Source organism: Thamnophis sirtalis, unplaced genomic scaffold (assembly GCF_051295495.1).
Source record: "Thamnophis sirtalis isolate CommonGarterSnake01/CBP01778 unplaced genomic scaffold, rThaSir2_p1.2 scaffold_10, whole genome shotgun sequence".
Classification (NCBI taxonomy): domain Eukaryota; kingdom Metazoa; phylum Chordata; class Lepidosauria; order Squamata; family Natricidae; genus Thamnophis; species Thamnophis sirtalis.
The window spans coordinates 25356732-25375815 of NW_028261390.1; the positions used below are offsets into that span (position 1 = coordinate 25356732).

Here is a 19084-nt window from a genome sequence, read left to right on the forward strand (position 1 = left end):
ATACATTCTACCCCTTGCTATTCCCCCCCCCCTTTAAATGAGAGTGTGGCAGGCCAAAGATTCTTAAAGGAACTGCTGCAGGCCTGACACTAACCTCTGCACCACCATGGCTCATGGAGAAAAACTATATTTGTAGTTGAAACAAACAAAATGTTAACAAGCTATATTTATGTTGCTACTTACCAAGCATCTCTAAACTATATTAAAGTAACCAAAATATATTTATAATCCCCAAGGGATGTCACAACTTTTGAGCACCCCTAATGTTTGAAAATTGAAAGTTGAAAAATTTGACAGGCCTTGAATAATCAATCAACCAGTCAATCTTTTGTTCTGTTTCCAACCCATTTCTTTCTTCTAGAAGAAGAAGAGAAAACTGAGATCCTTCAGCCCAGAAATCTGAATAATTCTGACTGAAACCTAGCTGTTATTATGGTAAAAGCTACAGGCAGTTCAAGAACCACAAACTACATAGGCTACCTAGCAGACGTAACTTACTATATAAAACCTTTTCCCCCTTGGGTTCTAAAAGCATGTGTGCCCACGCTGTAGCACTAGCTTCTGTTCCCAAATTTCTGGTTTGCGCGTTGGGTGGTTTTTTGCCCTCCAGGGACTTCAGGAGGCTTCCCTGAAGCTTCCAGGGGGCGAAAACAGCCCAACAGCCTAAAATAAAGGCTGAAAATCAGCTGTCCACATTCTCTCTGGAGCTAACAGGGCAACACATTGTGTGCCCACAGAAATGGCTCCGCATACTACCTGTGGCACGCGTGCCATGGGTCCGCCATCACAGCTATAAAACATTCTGGAAAGTCATTGTGTGCTATGTAACTTTTGTCAATAAAATACATTAGTGCTTTTAACCAAGAAAATGCCAAATTCATTTCTTCCTTTTTTTTCTTCCACCCAATAAACTTTAAGCACATGTGTCTTGAAATATTATAATAAAAGATCTCTTTAAATCCCATTACATCTTTATAATGATGATTAACATCAGTATATCAAGAATAAATAAATTCATAAATTGATGGAATTATAATGCTTCAATAGTGTTATGTGGCCACAGATGATCTTCCTAATGAAGGATCACCAGGCACTTAGAAGGAACATTTTCATTATCAGGAAAGTCCTATTTGTTTATACCCTGAAAGCACCTGACTTTTTTATTGGTTATACTAATAAACAGTTCATTTCACTTAATACGTACAATCTCATGCTATATGTTATGTAAGATAGAAATTGCTGAAATGAAACTAACTGTACTGAAGATAGTTCTAGCACATATTCCTAAGACTTTACACAAGCGATCAGACTGATATGCTAGTTTTCTGTGTTAGGTTAACTGTACCATGTTAACCATGCCTTGTATTTTTCACAAGAATCTATCTTAAGAGCCCATCAAATTCTACAAAGTGCAATTAAATCTTACAATACTTTACAGTAGTTAAATAAAAGAAACTTATGCTTCTCCCACAAATTATTTAAAATCTGTTTTTCCCAGAGAGTCACATTAAGTCATAACCCAACCAAGTAAGTCATATGAGTACTTAAACATTGGCCAACCCAGTATTTTGGCAAGAATATAGCTGAATCCTGATGTTGATCAGAGGATTATTCATGGTGTCTATTGTTCTCCTGTTTGCTTAATTCGTTAGCATCTCAGCAATTGACAGAACAGGACTGACCTGTGTTTAGAGTTAAACAGAGCTGGACCTGGTGAAGACGTGATGAGACACTTCAGAGAACCCCAAAGCAGTACTTAGAAATTTTTAAAAAAAACATTCCAGGATGCCAACCACTTCTATACCGTTAGTTAAAGCGCACTGAGAACAAGCACAGCTAAGTCCATCTAGTCACCAGGAATTGAATCTATCTTAACATCTTTAGTTTTGGTGTCCACTAAGATGGCAGCATGTAGCTATCCCTAGTCTCAAAAAGCTAAACTTGAATGGGAGATTATTACCAGGAAATAGCAAGATAATAGTCTGGAAGCCAAACCACATCCCAAAAACAATGCAAACCACTTTTGTATTGTTGCCAAAAGAAAAACAAAACAAAAAACACAACGCCACTACATGGACATACCCATGAAGTTACTAGGAAGTAAGCCATGTTTGCAAACTTTAACATGGTACATTCAAATACAATAAAGTATCCCAAAAAAAACCAATGAGAATTTTCTGATATTTCTTAGGATTAATACATTGAGCCCTCTTGTCTGCTGCTCCGTTATGAGCAAAACCTCAAAAGCAACAAATCTTTGGTTTGATTTTGAAATAAAAGCAGGAGCTATCCTAGAGACGAAGCGTAAGTTGTCTTCTTTATCCTTTCATGTTTTCTGGCTTCCTCAGCAGCAGCCTTTAGTTCAGTAGTGACCCAAGATTTGACAGGGCTCAGATCATTGTGTGTGATCTTTGTCTAACAGTAACTCTACTATATGTCTAGCCTGCTTCTTTTCTGAATAATAATAATAATAATAATAATAATAATAATAATAATAATAATAATAATAATAGGAGGAGGAGGAGGAAGAAGAAGCAAATGAAACAGAGAATCTTCATTTATGAACTTTATAGCACCAAAGCTTTATCTGCCAGAATTTTTTGGCAGGCTTTTTCCCTTTTCTCCAGGCCCCCTCCTCCCCTTCTTCTGCTCTCTTTAGCCAGGGCCTGACCCTTTGCTTCCTGATGAAAAGTTTACCCTAAGATAAAAGAAAGCCTTATCTACATTCAAAAGGCTGAATAGACAGAACTCTTCAAGGTTTTAATATATGGTTTCCCTAAAAGCCTCAGCCAGAATGTATATAGGGACCTATTTTTTACGACAGCTGCTACTAGGGGATGAGGAAGCTAACTCTCCCACCAGCAATTTGAGCTAATCCATTCTTGAAAATCCTCCCTTGCACTGCGATGAAAACCTAGTTGCACTATTTATGTGAGTGTTTGTGAGAGAGAGTTGTATATATACAAGTAGTGCTCCACATATAATCACAATTGGGAGCAGAATTTTGGCCACTAAGTAATACAATCATTAAGTGACTTACTAGATGACCAGTATTAATTTTACAACCATTTTTACTGCAGTCATTAAGGCAAATCACATGTCATTAAATGAATCTGGCTTCCCCAACTGACGTTTCTTTTCAGAAACTAGCTGGGAAAGTTGCAAGATGCAAGATGCTGCAGCTGTTATAAATGCAAGTTGCTTGGCAAGCACTCAGATTGAGATCACATGACCAAGGAGATGGTGCAATGGTCATAACTTCAACAACAGATTGCAGATCTTTTTTTTTCAAGGCCCTCTTTGAACATTAAATGAATAATTGTAAGTCGAAGCCTACCTATATTTGGGTAGTAAAGCACACTCAAACATTCCAGAGATCTCCCAATGATGTCTCTATCCCCATCATAGGGATGCACCCTCCAGGCAAGTTTGTCCCCTCAGTTCATTCCCCAACTCTTGCCTAGCAGTAGCTATTAAAATATTTCATTAAAATACCAGAGCCTAATATTTTAAAAGTAGGAATAATCAGTACTTGTGCAAATTTTAAAGTTAGAATAATGTTTATGTATGCAAGGAAATGACCTTTCCTGTGCACCGCGGGAGAATCCAAGCGACGGGTTAAATCAGTCTGGTTGCCCTGGGACTGAGGAATCTTTTCCTTGGCCACGCCTCCTGGTGTTACTTGGCACCAGAATTTTGAGATGGTCTGGAACTGTGAAGGCTGGAGCGTGATGAAGCAGTAAAAGAAAAATCCAAGTTGACACGACGGTCACGAATCCCTGGATGGAAAAGCCAGGGTGGGTTGGACTCTCACGCGGTGCACAGAAAAGGGCCCTTCAGGTAAGCCAATGGTCATTTTCCTGTGCACTGCTTGGAGAGTCCAAGCAACGGGACATACCCAAGTTATATGTCACTAGGGCGGGCAGAAGAACAGTCCCGGGATTCAGTTGTGGAAACAACTGCCTGTAGAACCTGCCTGTCGAACAATGCTTCGGACGAAACATACATGTCCAATTTATAATTCCTAACAAAGGGCGATGGTGAGGACCAAGTAGCCACTCTGCATATGTCTTCAATGGTAGCCTGGGTGGCCCAGGCAGTGATGGTGGCAGCACTCCTAGTGGAGTGAGTGGTAATGTGCCGGGGTACCGCCCTTGATTGGTGTTCGTATGCAGGTGCAATGCATGCTCTCAGTCACCTACCAACCGTGGAAGATGTGACCTTCTTACCCAAGGAGCCTGGCTGGAATGATACAAAGAGTGCCTTTGACCTGCAGAAATCCGCAGAATGTCTGATGTATATCCGAAGGGCCCATCTGACGTCCAACTTGTGCCAACCACGTCCCCTTGGGTAGTTGGGGCGTGGGCAGAAGTTAGGCAGGATTACTTCCTGCTTCCTGTGGAACCAGGTGTTGACCTTCGGGATGAAGGCAGGGTCCAGATGCAGTACCACCCTGTCCAGGTGGATGACACAAAGATCCTCCTGGACCGATAAAGCCGCCAGTTCTGAAATGCGTCTCGCAGATGTTATTGCGACAAGAAAATCAGTCTTTAAAGTGAGGTGACGAAGAGATGTCGTATGCAGAGGCTCAAAGGGCGGACAGGTAAGAGCCTGTAGGACCACCGATAACTGCCAGGTGGGATAGCAGTGGACCACCGGAGGACGTACGTTGGAGGTGCCTTTAAGGAAACATCGAGCCCTCAAGATCTTGCTGTGGGGCTGGGTTGGATCGCCGGACCAGATGCTAGACAGTGCCTCCACCTGATGTCGAAGGTTGTTGGGGGCGAGACCCTTGTCTAGGCTTCCTTGTAAAAAATCCAGTAGGCAGGAAACAGGCACGGTAACTGGATCAAGATGGTAAGTGTCACACTACTTAGCAAAGGTGGACCATGTGGAGTCATATATCCTGGTCATTGATGGTCATCTGGACACCTGGTTGGTATGCACAACCTCCTCCGACAGGCCTTCGCTCCTCAGGAGATCCCCCTCAAGTGCCAAACAGCCAGCTGAGCCACTGGGGGCCCGGGTGTACTATGGCCCCCTGGCTGAGGGAGACCTGGTCCCAAGGAATCTGCCATGGGGAGGACACTGACAAGCTGACGAGGTCGGCGTACCATGACCTGCGAGGCCAGTGGGGAGCTATGAGGAGGACCTCCGCTCTTTCTGTGATGATCTTGCAGATTACCTGTGGTAGAAGTGGAAGCGGAGGGAAGCCATACAGTAGACCCTGAGGCCATCTGCATCGAAGGGCATCCATCCCCTCCACCCCTGGCGAGTGGAAGCAAGAGAAGAAGCGTTGGAGCTGCGTGTTCTCTCGGGTGGCAAACAGGTCGATCACTGGGGTGCCAAATCTGTGACAACTGGTTGAACAGGGCCGGATCCAGTCGCCATTCTGCACTGTCTATGGTGGTCCTGCTCAACCAGTCCGCTTGCATATTGTCCACTCCCGAGATGTGGTCAGAGCGAATGGATGCAATGTGACGCTCTGCCCACCTGCTCAGGGCCTCCGCCTCCGCCATGAGCTTCCTGGACCTAGCGCCGCCCTGGCGATTTATATGGGCCTTGGTGGCCACATTGTCCGTCATCTGGCCGCTCGCAGCTCTAAGAAGTTGATATTGCAGGCTGCTTCGGCTGGAGACTACTTGTCTTGAGTTACGCGATGTCCCATGTGCCCCCCCCCAACTGGCAAGGCTGGCATTTGTTGTGATGACTACTCTCGTGGGCTCCTTGAACAGATGACCCTTCAGTAGAGCCATCGATTGCCACCACTTGAGAGACCTCTTCACGGTCAGGGGAATCTGGACCCTCATGGATGAGTTGCTCCTGTTGGCTCTCTGATGGGGCAGGAGAAGCCACTTCTCTGGAGTGAAGACGTGCCCAGGGTACGACTGAGATGCAGGAGATCATCTTCCCCAACAGTTGTGATAGGAGTAGAATGGAGACCTGCCTCAACCCCAGAACCTTGCGGGTCAGGGATACTAAACTGTCTATCCTGTCCTGGGAAAGGAACACCCTACAAGCTGAGGTGTCTATCACCGCCCCCAGATGGATGAGTTTGGTAATTGGGGTGAGATGACCCTTTTCCAGGTTCAAGGAAAACCCATGACTCCTGAGATACCTCATTGTAATGTGGAGGTCCCATAAAGCCTGTTTCCTGGACGACGATTGGATGAAAATGTTGTCCAGGTAACATTGAAGTCTTACGGGCCTGCGCCTGAGTTGCGCTGCAACCACTGACAGAACGTTTGTGAAGGTTTTGGGTGCCGATGACAGACCAAATGGAAGGGCCCTGTACTGATAGTGTCAGCCAGCATAGAAAAACTGCAGGAATCTTTGGTGTTGTAGCCGAATGCGAATGTGAAGGTAAGCCTCCTTCAAGTCGATGGACGTGAGGTGGTCCCCCTGGCGAATCCCCACTAGGATAGTCTGCAGGGATTGCATCTTGGACCTCCAGTACGCAATGTGATGGTTGAGGTTCTTGAGATCCAAGATGGCTGTCCATCCCCCTGAGTTCTTGGGTACCAGGAAGAGAATGGAATAAAATCCCCTCCCTTCCTGGTTGGGTGGAACTTGTTCCACAGCATTGATCTCCAGGAGATGGTGAATTTCCTGGGTCATGAGTTTCCTCTTGAGAGGGCACGACGGGGTTGGATAGTGGATGAAGTTCTGAGGGGGTTGGGAGAGAAACTCCAAGGAAAGTCCCTCCCTGACAGTCTGGAGGACCTAGGCGTCCTCTGTGGTCAGTGCCTATTGGGGGGCGAACATCTGGAGCTGGCCCCCAATGGGAGGGGAGCGTTGATGGTCACTTGGACTTGCAGAAGGGCCTGTTGGAGGCCCCGCTGTGGTTGGACCTGTGGTAGTTGAACTGCTGCCTACCCCACCACAAAAGGACTGCCTGTCCTGGGACCTATCTCCCGACTGACCAGTTGGTCTGTTTGAGGGAGTGGAAGAGGATCCTGCAGACTCACTGGAACGAAAGGAGTGCCTCTTGAAATAGGGAGAGGATTTACTATCCTGTTTCTTGTTCAAGGTGGGCAGAACTTTCTGTTTATCTTTGGATTCAATTAAGAAGAGGTCTAAGAGCTCCCCAAATAATTTGGACCCCTTAAACGGGGCAGATGCCAATTTCCACTTGTTCTTCTGGTCTGCCTGCCAATGACGGAACCAGACAAGGTGGCGGGAGGTCACATTGGACGCTAATGCCCTAGACTCAAATTTAGCCACATTAAGGGAGGCATCAGCCAAATACTGGGACACTGCAATAATTTTAGTTATGTCCTGGCGAAGACAAGTGTCTCCCACCAGTAGCTTAGCCTGAAGCTCCCACAGCCAAATGACAGAGGCTCTGTTAAAGAAGGATGCGGATGAAGACAACCTAAGGGCCCAGGCCGCTGCCTGATGAGTCTTGTGGCAGGCCTTCTCCACTTTTTTGTCCTCTGTCTTGAGGCTTTCCAACAGGTCAGAAGGAAGGACTGAATTAGAAGTGAGAGGCGCTACAGATGGTAGAACCAGGATGTCTTCCAGTGCGGGGTCAACTGAGTACACCTTGTTGTCCCTGCCGCTGGGTGCGGTCAGGGAGCCAGGCTGGGGCCATTGCCATTGAATGACATCCATAAAGAGATCAGGAACCAGCACCAGTTCTTGCTGAGGTGCCTGAACGTTAAACATGCTAGCATTGTGGTTAACCGGAGAGGAATCCGAGGATCCCTGCACGGTCTTAGGTTTAGTGATGTTCTTAGTCTTGTGCAAGATGGACTTAAATAGGCTAGGCTTAAAAAGTCCTGAGAAGGCAGGAGCATCCGGAGGAAGGTTCTCGTCCTCCGAGAGCTCCTGCTCCTCCTGATCCAGGTCCTCCAAAACGGAAGCCTCGCTTAGTGCCGAGGATTTCAGAGATGGGTGATGGACCCACCTGGCAGTGGAGCAAGCCTCCTGCCTGGGCTGGGAGGAGCTGGGAGCAACAGGTGCTTGGTCATGCCTCTGCATCCCCTGGGCAATGCCCTGAGAGACGGCATGGGCAACCATCGCCTGCACGTGGGCGGATAACTCAGGTTCTTGAGCTAAGGCAGAGTCCGATCCAATGGGGTCCCTGGAAGGAGGAGGAACTTGCCACGCAAGGATGGGATCAGTAAGCCCCTCAGGGTTAGGGTCCTCGGGGGTGGGGCCTGACTCAGAAACACACAAAAAAGCAGGAGAGCCCGGTTCAGCCAGAGACCTATCCAGGGAGAGGTCCTGGGAGTCCATTTTCTCATCAATTATAGACAGGTGATTCCCCCCTTGGGAGTGGTGGAATGACTGTCCCAACAGGAGGGGTAGGCTGTGGGAACTCCCTCACAGCCTGGCATTGGGCCTTCTTGAATTGTTTGTCGAGAGCCCGCTGATGCCTCTCTGCATCCCTAGTCGCTGCCGTGGAAGGTGCCTTATAGGGATGGCTATCCTGACCAATGTTCCCTCTAATTTTTTTTCAGTGTGAGCGGAAAAGTATAGTGTTTGAGCGGCACATTTTCATGCCTGAGCACCTTAATTTTTTTCACAGATGTCACCTAAGACAACAACGAAATCAGTATTATTTGAAACTCAAAGTTATGTTTATTCAAGGTACCCGCTTAATTAAAAGTGTTATATAATATCAGTATCACTTAACAACGGTCCTGCTTAGCAACCAAAATGTTGGCTCAGAAACTCTGGCATTGAAGCGTGCAAGTCTTAAAGCTGTCAAGTTACAAGACCCTCGCACCCCTAACCCTTTAGGAAAAAAACCCCAGGGGTCTTCAAACCTGACAGCTTTAAGCCTTGTGGACTTCAACTCCCAGAATTCCTCCTCCAGTCATGTTGCAGCAACGTCATCTGCGTGGATCTGCTCCATCTTCGGTTTTTTCACAGGAGGCAGGGCTGCTGCTGAAGATGCCAACGAGCTCCCGCCGCCACTAGAATATGCATTTGTTTAGCATGACATAGAATAGTCTTTCAACCAGAAGTATGGAATAAAAGAGAGACTGATAAATATTAAAAAAAATAAAACCAAAAAGCAGCTATTTATTTGAGTTCTAGATAAACATTTAGTTCAGAAGAGATTAGAATAGAACAGAGAAAGAATAGAATATAGAGAATACAATAGAAATAGAATTGGAAGGGACCTTGGAGGTCTTCTAGTCCAACCCCCTGCCTAGGCAGGAAACCCTACACTACTTAAGACAAACGGTTATCCAAAATCTTCTTTAAAACTTCCAGTGTTGGAGCATTCCCAACTTCTGGAGGCAAGTTGGTCCATTGGTTAATTGTTCTCACTGTCAGGAAATTTATCCTTAGTTCTAGGTTGCTTCTCTCCTTGATTAGTTTCCATCCATTGCTTCTTGTCCAGCCTTCAGGTGCCTTGGAGAATAGTTTGACTCCCTCTTCTTTGGAGCAACCCTGGGCCCTGAGATATTGGAAGACTGCTATCATGTCTCCCCTAGTCCTTCTTTTCATCAAACTGGACATACCCAGTTCCTACAACCGTTCTTTATATGTCAATATCATTTAGACAAAGTTGATCCCCTTATTCTCCACTCCAGAACCTTGGAGTTTGAAGTTCTTTGGTTCTCTTCTCCCACCCTCTGTGTTCCCACGAGGGGATTAGCATCATAGCTCAACTGCCCCCCTCCCACCCATAAAGACCAGGAGAGCATCGCTGCGCATAGCCAAATGCTACCATAGCAACTATGGCGTTGTCTGATGTCTTTCTTGCACGCTAAGATGGACTGACGGGGTGAAGCATAGCTTGCATTGTCCCTAGTGCGGATTCTTTTCCCAGCCTTGGTCACTTTACGAGGGGTGGACTTCAGTTCCCAGAATTCTTCAGCCCTCCCTTATTCCTGTTTCCTTTTCCTTCATTATATTCAATTGTTTCAATATTAAGTGTAATTCTTCCTTCCTAACATTTTTCCATTTTTTCCCTTATATTCTTTTCCATTTCAACATTGTCTTTGTTCCTTCCATTCTTTCTTCCTTCTTTCAATCCTTCCAATATTTTTTCCTTCATTCCCTTGTCTGTTTCAATATTAAGTACATTTCTTCCTTTCTTCCTATACTTTTTTCCATTTTCTTCCTTATATTCTTTTCCATTTCAACATTGTCTTCCTTTTTTCCTTCCTTCCTTCCTATACGTCTTTCCATTTTCTTCCTTATATTATCTTTTCTGTTTCAACAGTCTTTGTTTCTTTCTTTCTTCCTTCCTTCCCTTCCTATACTTCTTCTTTCATTCATTATATTTTCTTTTCCATTTCAATATTAAGTGTAATTCTTTGTTCCTCCTTCCTTCTTTCAATCCTTCCAATACTTTTTCCTTCATTCTCTTTTCCTTCAATATTAAGTGCAATTCCTTCCTTCCTTCCTTCCTAAGTTATTTCCATTTTCTTCCTTATATAATATTTTCTGTTTCAACATAAAGTGCCTTCCTTCCTTCCCTCCCTCCCATCCCTTTCTTTATGTTTTCTTCATGCTTTCTTTTCTTTTTCCTCTGCTCTTTTTAAATCCCCCCCCTTCTTCTCCTCCTCTACATTTAGGTTGGATTAGTTTGTACAATGGTCATCAAACTTCTGAAGTAAAAATAAATAAATAAATCATATTTAAGAAGAAGAAGAAAAAGGAAGACGTTTTTAGTTAAGTCAAACGTTTTAATAAAAGTTTCATCTTTTAAGATTTGTCCAACACATCCAATTGTAACCTTAACAGTAAAGAATATCACCCCAGCTGCTAAAGGTTCAACCAGTCTGAGAACCATTGAAAAGACAACAGTGCAAAATCCAAAAGACACAACTTCCTCACCGCCATTGCTTTGGTACCAAATCTTTGAGGAAGGGGCTCCAGAAAGAAGGAGGAGGAGGAGGAGGAGGAGGGAACCAAAGAGAGGCTTTTACCGAGTCTGCGCCCCACAGCCAGGACCGTCCTGGCGCCTCAAGCCGCGTTTCTTCCCCGCAAAGCCCTTCGGGCAACCCGAGAGTTCCTTTTGGCGCCAGAAGGGCTTTGCAGGAAGAAACGCCGCGTTTCTTCCTGCAAAACCCTTCTGGCGCCAAAAGGAACTCTCGGGTTGCCCGAAGGGCTTTGCGGGGAAGAAACGCGGCTTGAGGGGCGCAAGGACAGTCCTGGCTGTGGGGCGCAGACTCGGTAAAAGCTCTCTTTAGTTCCCTCCTCCTCCCCCTCCTTCCACAGTTTGAGTGACGCTGCCGCCAGGCTGAGAGCTGCCGCTGAAACAAGTTTGGGAAGGTCCTTTGCGGGCGGCCAGTTCTAGCCGCCTGCAAAGGACTCCCCCACGTTTGCTTTGAAAGAAACCTCTGCGCGGGAGTTAGAAACCTCTGCGCGGGGGTTTCTTGCCATGTGCGCGGCCGCGCGGCCGCGCACCTTAGAGGGAACAGTGATCCTGACTGGCCACCCTGTCCTTCCTTACCCCCTTGCCCCTGCCTTCAGAAGTTGCCTTGCTAGGGGCTTGAGAGGGGCCTGGTCTACCGTCAGGGGAGTCAAATGGGCCAGGATGCTCCATGGCCTGATGGCACAGACTTCAGACAAGAGGCCAATACAGGTGGAGGTCAGGAGAGGAAGGAGACTCTGGTGGTTGGTGCTGGATCAGATGACACGGAGGTATTGTGGAAGCAGAAACAGTTTGTGGAAAAAAATCCAGAGGAGTAAACTGGAACTCTGCAATGAGTTCAATGAATCAAGCCACTCGACGGGAGGTGAGAAGATGGAAAGGCAGAGGAGGCTGCAAGACCAGGCAGACAGATCAGGGAGAATCAGTGGATAAAAGGCAAAAAATTTACTTAAAAATCCTCCCTGTGCCGGTGTATGACCACCAGATGGCCAAGATGCCAGCGCCGCTTGGGGAAACACTCTGGGTGGAAGTGACCCAGCTGATCAAGGCCAGCTAACCACCCTGCTGATCAAGGCCAGCTAACCACCCTGCGGCTATCTGCAGAAGCGTTGCTGAGCGGGAACACCAATGGGAAAAAAGGTGGGAATTCAGGCCCTCCCAATTGGCCGCCGCTCCAGTGCGAGAGAGAAGAAGGAGGTAAAGATGGCGGCCACGTGATTTAAAGCAGCCGCACACCCCTCCGCAGCAGGCTGTGCCTTCCGAAGGGTGAGAAAATCACAAAATCAACAAATCTCAACTAAAAGGAGAATGCCGGCAGCCACCGGAAGCCTCACTGCTCCTGCCATGCTTTAAAGCAAATACGGCAGCTCTCCGCTGCTGTCCCAAGGCGGCACGGCAAGAGGAGCACGCCCACCCACCCCCCACGCCTACCTCCGAATCTCTAGGAGAAATCAAACAATATGAAGCAAAAAAGGGAGACAATTTAAACTGCTAGTTGTGGGAAAAACAAATTAAGGAAAAAGAAAGGGAAAAAGCTAGAAGGAGACTCCAAGCCTAGTTAAATTACGCAGGAGCTCACAAATACAAGTCCTGAACAGGCAGACTGAGGAAAAATTCTGGGGCCAAGTAACACCAGGAGGCGTGGCCAAGGAAAAAGATTCCTCAGTCCCAGGGCAACCAGACTGATTTAACCCATCGCTTGGACTCTCCAAGCTGTGCACAGGAAAATAACCACACAATCTCCCTCTTTTTTCATTCTCTCTCTCACACTCAGGTGTGCCCAGCTTCTCTTTAGCAAACATGTATCTATAATCTGGTCATGAAGCAGTGGCAACAGGTTTATGTGAAGAGAAGAAGAAAAGGAGTCATTATGTTTAGCACCCTTGTACTTGTAATGGAGACTTGTAACTATTTTGTTTATCCACAAAAAGTCTTATCATCAAATATTCTGTCTGCAATAATGCCAGTATTAAATAGCAAAAGTTGGGAACCACTAAACACCCAACCTAAAGAGCCGAGAAAAGAATGAGACAAGCAAAGACATACATTAAAACCTGTAAAACTATTTTATAAAGTATAAAGCAATTATAATCTGTCCTTTTAGACAAATGCCAGAACTTATCAGTCTGAAATTCTGTTTAGCATCCTTGACAACTATGATTTTAAGACCAGAAATGGTTTTTAAAGCATCTCTTAACTTCTAAATAAACCATACACAATGAATCAAGATAAAAATTGGTTCATTTCAGTCATTTCTATTAAGTATGAAGACAAATTTAATTTTACTTAATCTGCAAACAAATCCATCAAACTGTTTTTTTTAAAAATTGGCAGAGAAAATGCAGGGTCTGAAAATTCAAGTTATGTTTTCCACTACACTTTTTGTGTATTTTTAAAGCCAAACTCAGAATCTACCTGTCCCGATTTCACTTCTCCCATTTTTAAAAAGTTGGACTCATCTCTTTTGAATCACCAAACTTTTTTGATTTACCAAGAGCCATATTTCATGTGCTTCTTGCTATCAACTTACATTCTGATAACCATCTGACATAAGTTATCTGGAAAGAATTTGAGCCAGTTTGTCTTAAGGAAATGGACCGGGTCCTTCTAACTGTGAGTGTGGCCATTGTATTCTGCACCTCTGCTCCCCAATTGCACGAAACCTAATGGGAATTGTTATGTGGTTGGTACAGTTAATGCTTCTCTGTAAGAAGAGGAGGTAATGCCTTGAACAAGACAGTAGAGTGCCCCCTTCTTGGGGAACCTTGAACACAACAGTCTCAATGAAAGGTTGTTGAGGAGATTGGCTCTTCTGCAGAGAGTCTTGAATGAATTGTATTATTTTAATTTTTTCCCCACTTTGGGCTCAGTTTGGGTTGAAATATGGAGAGAGCAGTAAAATATAGAGACTGCATTGGTCACACCTGCGGATGACTCTGGAGGGCTCAAGTGGCGCAAGCAGTCTGGGCTTTCTGGATCCATTGGCAGCTTTTGATACCATTGACCATAGCACCATCCTAGACTAGTTTCAGAGACTGGGAGGCACTGTTTTGCAGTGGTTGTCATCTTTCTTCTGCAGTTGGTTGCAGGTGTTGGAAGGGTAGAAGAGAGATTTAGTCCTAGGCCCTTGCCATGTGGAGTGCCTTGGGGTTCAGGTCTTTCACCAGTGTACATATACATGAAACTACTGGGTGAGATCATTCAACAACAAGGAGTGCAGTATCATCAGTATGCTGATGATACCCAGTTATGTTACTCCACCCATGGCTGAGCAGGTTATGCTATTTCAGTACTGACCCAGTGCCTGGAGGCTGTGAAGGTCTGGCTGTGGACAAACCAGCTCTAACTCAACACAAGCAAGGCAGAATGGCTTTGGATTTTGGCTCTCCTGGAAATGGTGATGTGTTTTCTTTGAGTATCGATAGAAGAACCCTATCCAGACACAGCAGTTACACAATATGGTGATCCTTCCACAGTTGTGTCTCCTGGGGGATCTGGTGGCAGATAGCGTAGTAAATGTGTGGAACTCCCTACCTGATCCTGTTGTTAGTTCCTCTAACCCCCATACCTTTTACCTTAAACTATCTACCATGGGCCTTATGCATTTCTTAAGAGGTCTCTAAGGGGGCGTGCATAAGTGCACCAGCATGCCTACTGTCCTTGTCCTACTGTTCCATTTATATGTACTCTTTTTGTGTGTTTATGGCTATGTTTTGCTTATTTATATCCATTTATTTGTGCCATTTTTCATGTGTTTTCATACTTGTTTCCTTGTACTTGTTGATAAACGAACAAACAAACAAACAAATATGGCAAAGGGCTTGTTCAGATACATCTTATGGACATCCTGTTGGACTATTGCAATGTGCTCTTCATGGGGCTACTCTCAAAAACCATCTGGAAATTATAACTGGTCCAGAATGTGGTGGCATACAGTGTTTTGAGCTCCTCTCAGTTTGCCTGTATCACACCACTGTTACATAAACTACACTGGCTTTCCAGTTTTTTCACCAGGTAATTAAAGGTGCTAATTGTCTTCTTTAAGGCCTTTTTAAGCTGCTAATTATCTTCAAGATTTTACTTGTAGGACCTTCTCCCCCACTCCCTGCTAGGTCAGGTAGGGTCCCTTTTCTTAAATACTGTTATCTAGTGGGACCTATGAAGTACACCTTTCTGTAGGATCTCTGGTCATGTGCAACACCTTTTCCCCTGGAACCTGATAAGCCTCCACCCTTTCAACCTTCTTGAAACCCATAAAGGGCTGTTTTTTCACCTCACATGTTATAGGTTGCAGTTGAAGTCTGAGAATTGCATTGCTTGATGGATTAGAGACCATATTTTAGTGTTTCTGTTTTTTATCATTGTCGTGAGCCACCTAGAACTATGTTTCATAAAATTGTAAGACAGATCTTTACTTCCAGAACATAAACAGGTGTTTCTTCAGGTAGCAAAATCTGAGAAGAACCTTCCTCCATAGAGAAGGTATCTATCAACCAGTCTTCTTCATCTGCAGCACACACTTTTAACAGAATAGTGTGAGTTCATTGTTACACTGATTACACCTTCCTTACAGCAAGTTTTCTTCTTCTGCACAAATACAACTTATCTTGTAATCAAGTCATTAAACTCTTGGAGACTTAATTTAGACCATATCTTTATTAATCATTGAACATAGTTCAATAAGGGCAATAGTTTAAAAACTTTACTTCTTAGAATAGCTTATATAAATCATATACATTTTTTGTTTATTTTTTCCTTTTGGAAGGTTGGGTCATCCTACTTTTCCTATGAGAATACTCTCAGCTAGGAATTTAAAGTATTACTAGAGCCTGTAATTTATTTTCTTATAGAAACATAGAATAAATAAGAAAGGATTCTGACTGACCAAACCCAGCAGCATTCTGTGGCAGCCACTTTTCTCATATTGCTAAGATACAATATAAATACTGTCTAGAAAGACCTATTGATTTTAGCCTCAAAGGTTCAATATTTCAGAAACAGGCTGAAATATTAATTATAGAAGCCACGGCGGTGCAGTATTGCAGGTTAATTCAGCGTACTGCCATGAGTTTGATCCATCCTTCCAAAGTTGGTAAAATGAGATCCAGATTGTTGGGCAATATGCTGATTCGGGAAACCACTTCGAGAGGGCTGTAAAGCACTGTGAAGCGGTATATAAGTGTAAGTGCTATTGTTAATGCTAAAGTCATAGTAACCCATAGTTGAGCCGTGTTTTTCAATAAACCATAACTAGCTGAGTTACTTCAATACATTAAGTATAGAGCATGGCTTACAAACCACAAGAATTTCCAACCAGAGAAATGCTAAGTCAGTAAACTATTATTAGGACATTTCTTTAGATAGAATTATTGTGAGCCAAGGTTCATTCTGAATGTGTTGTACTAAGTCAGCCAATTATGTAACAATTTTTATAGCTTAGTTCTTACATTACAATTGAAATATCAATACAATGAATCAGTTCACATATGAATACAGCGTTCCTATATTATGTTTTCCAGAGACATTGAATGTCAATAGCTATAATTCCCTAGACAACACAGTCAACTGACATAATATTATGTGACATTTATAGACCTAATTTCCAATAAAGTACTTTGATGGTATTTACTAAACTCAATTAAAAACTCATAGATATCTGTCTCTTAATAAGTATACTGTCAATGTCAGTATAAGTATACATTATTTTTTTGATGTCTTTTTCAGTCTTAACCAAAGTATGAGCTTAGACCATATTGATTCCTTTGTCATTTTAATAATTGCTATATAATAGCAATCACTACTTCCCAATTTTTAAAAAAAAATTAATTCTAGGATTAGAAGCTCTCTTCTCATTTATTCTTATATGCTTAAACATGCCTTTTCTAAGAACCCACATATTTTTTTAAAAATTATGCTTGCACACAATCTTGGATGCTTTTCCCAAACCACAGGATAAGAGTTTCCTGAAGATGCAAATCCTGAGAAAACATTAGCTGAGGGTAAATGTAAGCATTATTATTGTGTTGAAATAGAAAGAAGTGAAAGCTGTAAAAAGTACAGTGTAAACATATTAGCTTTTAAAAATATTTTATAGCTCCCATGAATATGATAACACATTTGTTAAGTATAATACATTGAGATTCCCTCTCCCCCTCTTTCCAAAATGGACTTTTTTGGTATTTGTCTTTTAAACGTACACATTTATCTCAAGTTGCTTTATTTCTATTTGTTGAAAGTGATTAAATGGATTTTAATGTTTTAGATACACTATATTGCCAAAAGTATTTGCTCATCTGCCTTTATTTGCATATGAACTTACTGTTAGTGACATCCCATTCCTAATCCATAGGGTTCAATATGACGTCAGTTCACCCTTTGCAGCTATACCAGCTTCAACTCTTCTGGGAAGGCTGTCCACAAGGTTTAGGAGTGTGTTTATGGGAGTCCCAAGGGAGTGGACGGCATACAAATTTTATTAAACTAAACATTAAACTAAATTTTTGACCATTCTTCCAGATTTGTGAGGTCACACACTGATGTTGGACGAGTTTACGTGGCCTACCACTTCATAGTGAATTGCTGTCATTCCCAAACACTTCCACGTTCTTATAATACAGCTGACAGCTGACTGTGGAATATTTAGGAGTGAGGAAATTTCAAGACTGGATTTATTGCACAGGTGGCATCCTATCACAGTTCCACGCTGGAATTCACTAAGCTCCTGAGAGCGACCCATTCTTTCACAAATGTTTGTAAAAACAGTCTGCATGCCTAGGTGCTTGATTTTATACATCTGTGGCCATGGAAGTGATTGGAACACCTGATTCTGATTATTTGGATGGGTGAGCGAATACTTTTGGCAATATAGTGTATATCCACTTTCCTCCATAGTGTTAGTGTTTAGTTGGAAGGCAAATTCACTGAGCTCAAAGGAATTCAGTCAGTTAGGATTGTCATTTTAATATAAAAAAGCAAGAGCAGTCTGGTTTATGAGGAGGGAAAAATAAAAAAAATATTTAAAAATAAACTCAAATCCATATTAAAGCGATATTTCTACAAAAAGATAAGCCAGATCTAACACTTAGTGCCCTGATGGTGAACCTATGGAATGCATGCCAGAGGTGGCTCACAGCGTCCTCTCTGATGGCATGTGAGCTGTCACACCAGTTCAGCTCTACTGCACCTGCGTCTCCCACCAGCCAGCTAGTCTTTGGGTCTCTGCCGTGCATGCACGGGGGGCTGTGCGCATGTGCAGGGGGACCACATACATACTCAGGGGGTGGGTTGCATGCACAGGGGCTGCATGCATTGCATTACATTTGAGGGTACACGCACATGTACTCCCACGCATGGTCATGCTTTGTGCCCTCAATCAGGAGGGCCATCACTGACTTAGTGCACAAGCACTGAATTGCACTGTGTTTTTAGTTTAAAATTATATTTGACTTGCACATCCTAGAGTTTGGGATTTATTTTGATTCTATGCTTGCTGGACAAAGCAACAACAAAACAATAATCTACTATTTCCAAGACAGAGCTAAAAAGGAGATATGGAATTGTGTTGTTAGTTTGTATTTGGGCCAGGCTGGAATTCAAGGCTACAGAAACATTTGCTTGACATCTTTCTAATAAAGGAAGCTAGAAAACAGAAACAATGCAGAAACAGCTCAGGCCCTTTCCCCTCACATCCTAACTTGGTAATATTGTTGAAGAGTTTGTTTTATGGCATCTCGGTCCAAGCCTAGACAGAAAAGTTCACACTGATAACATCACTCTGTATTTCTGAGATGTAGCAACAGGCAGTTCAAGGAAAAAACTCTTTCTTTACATTGCAAAGTCTACTGCAAGATCTAATAATTACAATATGCAGCCATAAAGCAGTCTCTCTGAACTCATGAGGACTAGAAACTTGCCTTTTTAACAGGAAGATACCTTCAAGTTTGTAAATACTTCGTTCAGCAGAAAACTTTAAATATAGTCCTAAAAAGATTATAGGGAGTATAATTCTAGTACATGAAAGGCATGTTTTCCCCCCAAATGCCCAATTACAGTATGGGCGTGCACACTGATTACCACTTTAAAATTTGTGATGACAATACATTTTGCATTAGTTTTACATTAATAACGTCTGATAACTTGAAAAAAGGCAACATTTTCTTACATAGAAAAAGTCACTTTAGTTTAAAAACATTAAAGAAAAATTTGGCTACCTATATGCCAAATTTGGCTACCTATATAGCC

General features: G+C 43.4%; 1 protein-coding gene across 1 annotated transcript in view; it reads right to left on the reverse strand.

The window, feature by feature from the left end:
* Positions 1-19084, reverse strand: part of FHDC1 (FH2 domain containing 1) — a 63014-nt gene that overhangs the window by 31163 nt on the left and 12767 nt on the right. The gene's annotated exons all lie outside the window — the stretch shown is intronic.